This window comes from Sesamum indicum, linkage group LG13, assembly GCF_026168435.1.
Source record: "Sesamum indicum cultivar Baizhima isolate 11 linkage group LG13, ASM2616843v1, whole genome shotgun sequence".
NCBI lineage: Eukaryota > Viridiplantae > Streptophyta > Magnoliopsida > Lamiales > Pedaliaceae > Sesamum > Sesamum indicum.
The window spans coordinates 3,056,544-3,064,867 of record NC_142669.1 but is presented as its reverse complement, the minus strand read 5'-3'; positions in this window follow the sequence as shown (position 1 = coordinate 3,064,867).

Below are 8,324 nucleotides of genomic sequence, written 5' to 3'. Positions count from 1 at the left end.
GTATCTGAAAAGTAGTATTACATTATTCAAATAAGAATCACATAGTATAAAAATCAAATATTTATGGAACCAAAAACAACACAAATGATGAACATTAAACAACATAAATTTCTGCAGTAGAAAAATAGAATTTCTATAGCAGAAACTCTATTTTTCTACTACAAAAACACATTTTTTTCCTACAGAAGATAACATTTATTTATGTAGATATAAAGATATATTTGTTGTCAAGCTTGCAACATAGTATCACAGAGATGACCATAAAATTAACAACACAATAGCAACGACCGTATACTCAACATCACAAATATCATAAACCCAATAAAACATGCCCATTACAAGACTATCCAACAACATCGTCAACACTATCCCACAACAATCATTAATCCAATATCTCCATATTAACCAACCAATATTATTCATTTAAATCCAACATCGCCAAGACCATTCAACAACAATCATCTAAATCCAATACAATAATAATACTCCAATCATGCAAGTCGAAGGAATAAACTTATATGTAATTCTAATGTGTCGTCATCCTCAATCCTTTTTTCGCAGGAGCAAGACTCCAACAAAATATCAGGCATGCTTGGATTCATCCCTTTCAAAATCATCTAACGAACCACGGTCAAAAAAAATGAAGCAATATGGATACAAAAAATATTAATTTGAAGTTAAACACTCATAAATTAATGAGAATTTAGTTGGGAGGAAACCATATCTCTTGTTCCATAACTGCAAATGAAGTTCTTCCAATCCTATCAAGGCATTGCTTCTTGGAAACATTTATTAAATTCTTCTAAACAATATCAAATAACTTGCATATAGTCATGATTTATAACATTTCTTTATATTCTTAGGTTAAATGGTACATGTGATGTAAATTTACTTGCACATCCTCATTTGTCCAATATATCACCAGTTCCTTTTAATGGTCTTGTTCTAAACGCTCAGTTGGCGACTGTGATAGATACACGAGGCATCAATGTGCCATAGGAAGTAATTCACTTTAATCTCATACTTCAACCTTCTCCATATATCCTTTAGATCTGTCAACACTACGTTGTTCGCTTTAGGAAGTAAATTGGTATTATGCTAAAATAGGATGTTTTAACGGTTAGTATACAAATTGAATGTTCACGTTTAACAACATATAAAAGCATGAAAATCCGATATGCATGGCAATAAGAGTCCAACCCCACCTCCTCTCAAGCCATATCTTTCAAATATTGTGGTATATGATTGAACTCGACATAGTTTATTGGCAATTTAACACCTATATGACCATACATACGATCATTGTTTGGTAGTGATTCACATGAACTCCTAATTACTTTTGATTTCCCATACCCGATCCATTCAAAAATTGAGCAGCACCTCTTTCTTTTTTGACAATCATCTGTCCCTTCTCAGTACAATCATCAGGTACTATAAAAAAAAAAGAAAACCTTAATAAAAACAACAATAAAAAATCAAGAATACATTAATAGAAGCATCCTAAATGCATATTATTCTTCAATACCATAAAACAAATAAATACATTTGGTAAAGAGGTATTTGGTTCCAATGGTATTTCATTTTGTGTTGTTAGACTACTTTGAGTACATTGATGGGAACGTGTGTGTGCCCTACTCAGCAAAGAGTAGAACTGTTTTTGAGAACATGTATGAGCCGTACTCGGAGAACAATTCAGATGTTGTTGAGAATGTGCTTGGGACCTACTCGAGAGTGTTGAACCTGAGAGAAGAAGGGCAAGTATTGTTGAGAATATGCCTGTAGCTTTCTTGGAGAGCGTTTCACATGAGACGAAGAGGGTAGGTGTTGCTAAGAACGTGTTTGACGTGTGCTCGAAGATTTTTGCACCTGATGCTCAGTAGGAGGCATAGTCTCTTTAGAGGGCAAAGTTGCCTCGGGACTATCCTTTTTCTTTTCATTTAAATTCATTTTGACCCTCTGTGATATGAGAAAATATCAAAAAAATTTCGCACCCATATACTGTAAATTTTAGTTTCATTATAAAAGTCATCGTTTTCTTTCTTTCCTTTTAGTTTTATTTTAATTTTATAAATTTTAATATATGAATTACATTAATTATGTTTTTTTATGTTTAAAAATAAATATATTAAAATACTAAAATATATTTTTTGTAATTTATATAAATAATATAATTTCAAAATATATTCAACACAAAATTAAATTAACTAATAATATTGTATGAAAAAATCATGTATTTTAATTTTAAAAACATATAAACATTAAACTAATCCTAAACATTTGATATTTTCATATATAAAAAATGTATAATAAGTAAATTTGATGTAATGATATTTTTTACATATAACTATTTCATGAATCCTAATTGTTCAATATTTGTAATATTTTTTAATAAAATGTGATAAAAGTAAAGAATTAATTAGAAAAATAAAGAGAGGAGATAAAGGCATAAGATAGGGGTAATTTTGTCCATTCAGAATGGTCAAAGGCCAAAAATAGGTCAAAATGGTATCTTAACTCTCGTTTCTGGCGCGTGTAAGCAACTCTCCTTTTTGTTTTATTTTAACGAAGAAAGTTTTTTTGCAGGATTTATAAATATAGAGGATCTTTTTAGCTATTTTATTAACACAAGTAATTTTTTAGCAATTTTTGGATGACACAGTAGGTTATTATGTAATTTTTCCTAACAAAAAGGTAAATGGGAGAAAGAAAATGGAGGAAAGAGGGAAGAGATTGGAGACGAGGAGAGAGAGACAGAGGAGAGAGTCCAATGGTAAATTAGGAAAAAAAATTAATATTAGTTTGTAAGATTACTTATACCAGTTAAATAGGCGTGATTCGTTATACCATATATTGTGATTAATAAGATCGAGTCTAATATTAATGTTGAGTTCTAATAATACTAACCAAAATTTGTGATTAGAGATGATAAATAATTTTATCATGCCTAATCACACGAACCAAATGGGGCCCTTAGGTATAGATAGATACGTTAATAATTGGAGAAATAACATCACATTAGTTCACGTGTTCTAATTCATGACAGGTAAACTTAAAAAGGCGATAAATGGGATACCTCTCAATTAGATACATCCATTGAAATTGTACAAGACCTGCCAGTAATGTTCCTCTTCCACCAACCATAAAAGATATTTTATCATCTTTTTAGATGATTGCAATAGATGTTGTTGTGTATCTCATAAGTAATAAAGATGAAGCATAAACCCAAACTAGTACGAAACTCAAACGATAAAGGTTTAACAATGAAGGAAAATATGAGCCAAGTGCATTTAGTGAATATTGCAAACCCTTCGGCATTATACATGAAAAAACACCTCCATCTTAATATTTGTCCAATAGAATATTAAAACAAAAAAATAGAACCTTTAAAAACATGATCAACAATATTTTGTCAAATTCTAGGTTGTCTTTTTGTGGACAGAGAATACGGCTTGTCATACTCTGAATAGATTCTCTCGAAAACATAATATAGGTACTCTTTCGAATCTTAGAAAGGAAGAAAATCGAGCTTTAAATACTTTCGAGTATGGAGGTGCCTAGCAAAGATACTAGTCCCAGAACACAAGACAACTAAGATTGTTGATGCAGTGTTCTTAGGCTATATGGAGACATGTTATGCTTTGAGATTTCTGATCATTAAATTAAAATTTTCAGGCATTAACGTCAACACAATAGTCGAATTTTCTTATCCTACTTTAATGGAAGATGTATTTCCTACTAAAGCGGGAATACCTCAAAGTGTTTCCTTAGACGACTCACTTGCCTCCACTTCTATTTCTGATCATGTGGAAAACATGACAAATATAGGGGTCAATCCTAGTAGTTCTAGTTCAATGCATGAAGAGTTAGATACACCTAGAAGGAGTAAGAAGGATTGTCAATAATTATGGAAGTGATTTTGTGACTTACAATATTGAGGATGATCCTGGAACTTTCAAAGATGCTGTAACTTCTTCCAAAGTCAAATAGTGGAAGGAATCTGTTGAAAGTGAGATAGGCTACTTTGTCTCTAATGGACATGGCTATTAGTCGATCTCCCTTCGGGGTGTAATAGGGTTAGGTGTAAGTGGATTTTCAACAAGAAATAGAAACCTAATGAAATTGTTGATAAGTTAAGGCTAGATTGGTGGCTAACAGATTTAAGCAAAAGGAGGGAATAAATTTTTTTGATACCTATTCTCTAATACCTCGATTGACTACTATTCGATTGCTTGTAGCACTTGCTTCGATGTATAATCTTCTGATTCACCAGATGGATGTGAAAATAGCCTTTTTGTACGGTGAACTCGATGAAGAAATATACAAGGATCAGCTTAAGAGATTTGTAGCTCATGGTAACGAGCACAAAATTTATAAACTTGTTAAGTTACTCTATAGAGTAAAAACAAGCATCTAAACAATAAAATAAAAAAATTGATAACAATATTCTATCGTTTGGCTTCATTAATGAGAATGAAAAGTGTATATACTGTAGGGTTAAAGAGGATAATATTATCATTTTGTACTTGTACGTGGATGCCATTCTGTTAATAGGATCTAATTTGGATATTATCACCGAAATCAAGTCGTTCTTGAAACATAAGTTTCAAATGAAGGATATAGATGAGGTTAATAGAATTCTTGGCTTCAAGTTGATTAGATCAATTAATCACATAGCGATTTCTCAATCTGAATATATTGAGAAGATTATTAAGTTAGCATATAATATGGATGACATGTCAAATAGGTCGCTAACACCTCCTGACACATCATACTAAAGATCGTCAACTAATCCAAGTAATTCGGCTGAAATTGACTCTTTAAGCATCAAGTAACTAACTCCTGGATTCTCGGGTTGACTTGGCAAAAGCTCTTTAAACGGTGATAACTCTTTTTCTATAAATCCAAATCTTATACTATTTTTTTTTTTTTTTGTTTTTAGCTAAAACACGCAGCTCTTGAACGTCATATCATTTGGCCTAATTACTCTCGGCGTCTTACTTTGCAGACGTATCATAAATTTGGACTTGCTTTGCTTTGCTTTGCGTCATTTGGCCTAATTTGGACTTGCTTTGCGTCTTACTCTCGGCGTCTTGCTTTGCTTTGCAGACGTGTCATTTGGTACAAGATTATCTCATAATCTCACACTCATTTTTCCTCAATTTTCAAGCTACTTTTAGCTCGTTGTTTGCTCCCCACATGATTTTAATCACTTTTATATTATTCTAAACTATCATTTGCACTTTGATTCAAGTTTTTCTGTAATTTTTTCAGTAAACATATTACTGACTTAACCACTGGAGTACTAAATTCTATTTTACAGGTTAGTCCTCGAATAATTTTAGATTTTCTACAAAAGTTTTGTGGCCATTGTGTTGTTGTTGGATCCCAATATGCATCAAATTTATGTAAAGAAATTCCCTACATTTAATAGACATGAATAACAACTCCAATCTAGAAAAATAAAATAACTTTTCACGTGAATAAAGAGTTTAGTAATGCTATCCAAATGTGCAAAACGGTCTATATATGACTTGAGGAAGATGTGGTTATAGTTCAATAATTATGGAAAAAAAAATTAGTCAAGCTAATTAATAAGTAAAATTTTAATTTTTAATCTACATTATTTAATACAAAAAATTTGAAAAACAATGCAATTTACGCCTCTGTGATACGAGAAATGAGCAAAAAACCTCCTGTTTAAAAAAAATACCAAATTACCCCCTATTTTGAAATATAGAGCAAACTATCCCCTATCTAAATCATTGACAGGGGGTAATTTGCGAATTCTTTCTTCACATAGTTCTTTTTGCTCATTTCACATATCACAAGGGGTAAATTGCATTTAATTCGAAAAAAATTTACTTACTAATGAAGTTTACAACGAAAAATTTACTTACTAACGAACTGCTTGAAATATATATTAAATGATTTGAATTAACAACAAAAATTTTATTTACTAATTAGTTCCACGCTGATTTTAGTATATATATTACTTTGTATCTTTATAATTTTCTTGTAGTGTATAAATTGTTGGATTAATCCATAATAATAGTATCATTTTGTAAGTTGTTAATTAGTCAGGCATAAATGAGCTTGTTAACTATTAGGTTTATCTTTTCTATTTAAGAGTAATAAATTATTATTAATTAAAATAATTAATTATAATCATTTTTGTTGGTTAATCAACGCCTACTATTATATTAGAAATAATGTCTGCTATTCAGTAGACACAATATCCCATGCATAAAACGGGATTCGAACACATAACCTCTAAAATTATGAGGCCTCAACTTCACCAAGTGAGTTAAACGTCAGTGGCGCTTGTTAATGACTAGTTAAGCATAACTAATAAACCCTGTAAGCCATCCTATGTGCAATCTTATCATTAATTGTTCGTGCTACTAACTCCACCAGCCACACTTGTAATTTTAGTTCGTGCAACTAAAGAAATTAAACCACTTGTTATGAACCATGGCAATCCAGTCGCTTTCAATTTTACCAGAACCAGACTAGTATAAGATATGCGTATAAATAAAATTTTTTTACTCAAATCAGATTTGATTAAACGAAATTAATCACTATATGTTATTGTATTCTTGGAGACAAGATCGGACTTGTTATGAACTATGCCAATTGAGTCGCTTTCAACTTTACATTTTCTTAACAAGTTGATAGTTAATATTTTATCAACTTGAAAGGAACTAAACAAGAAATTTAACCCTCAGACTATCGTATTAGTCTGTTGAGTCCATAGATAAATAACTATATATTTCATTTAATGACTATTTTTATTGAAAAAATTTCTTACTAATTAGAGATTATTAATTAAAAGAAGATTTATTTAGTAAAATATTAACCGAATAATTAATCCAATTGATTTACTATATTATATTTGCCTAATCATGACTAAACTAGCTATTTCAATTAATTAACGATAATAAAATTAATTAATCGACTAATCATTATCTAATGAATAAATAAAATAATTTAACTAGCTAACAACCAAGAAAACATAAATAATTTAATCTACTCATTAATTATTAACTAGCAAGTAGTTAAATCAATTAAAGAAAGTTAGTAATTAATTAATTGTCATATAAAAAGATGAAGGAAATGACGGAAATGAAGGAATTAATTCAAAATTTATTCCTTGTTCCTTTTTAGTGATTTTTGTGTGACACTTTAGGTTCACCTTTCAACTAGACTAGGGCTAGTGCCTGATATTATTAATAATATAAATCTAATTTAATTAATAATTCTTGATTAACCCTTAATCAAGAAAGCCCGTCACCATGGGTGGCCATCTAGCAACAGTTCATAGTACTAGAGACTATGTGAATTTCTGTTTGAACATTTAGGCTCTCGAGTCCATACGGGTATGATCCTTCCGTCTACCGTCTCCTAGCATTAGTCTAGGGCATGGAATTAGGTGCCGGTGCCTATCTTGGACTAGGCGTCTATGCTTTATACTTGATATCACATTATGCCAAGTTTCTCGACATAGAAACCTATTTTTTCCTATTCGATCAACGACTATGGTCACAGATTCGTAGAGCGTGAACACATCTCCAAGCGCATAGGAGATACTTCTATCACATACTGACAGGGGAAGTATCCTCTTCTGGAAACTCACCATCTTCGCTGCATACTTCGATTGTACTACAAAAAATTTATGATGATCATATTCGTGACACAATCACCTCTAACACAAATCTAAGCTGGAGTCATCGTATGCACGTGACTGCCAAGATTCCTCAAGTTTGCGGACTACTCCTGTACTATCGAAGTCGGGTATTCAAGTCATATTGACCAAGCTACCAAGACTTTCATATGACGATCCCAGCGAGTTAGTTCAGTTGATTGGACACGCAATCACTCAACCCTCGAAGATCGTATAGAGGTTGTGAGTAGTTCTTGAGACAAAAAATAGAAGAAGAAAAATAAATATGGAAGTTGAGAGAGAGAGAAAAACAATTGAAAGTTGTGAAAAGGGGAAAAAAATTGTTGAGATAATTTAAAAAATAAAAGAAAATAACAAATAAAAAAATTAAATACTAAAGATATAATTTGTATAGATAGATAATATAGATTCATTATTTGATTGTGCCACCAACTTGATCTTCTAAGTGTAGTCAAATAAGTTTGTCGTTCAATTTAGGGTGACAAAGCATTCAATTTTGCTCTATGGATGCGAGTGAACTACATAACGGAAAAATCAATCTTCCAAGAAGCTACTGGTTAAGACCGAGCCTCAGCATTATAGCACTTTTATGTTTGTAGCAATTTGAACACAGGCTGCCGCTGCCGAGGCCTCACTTTATAGC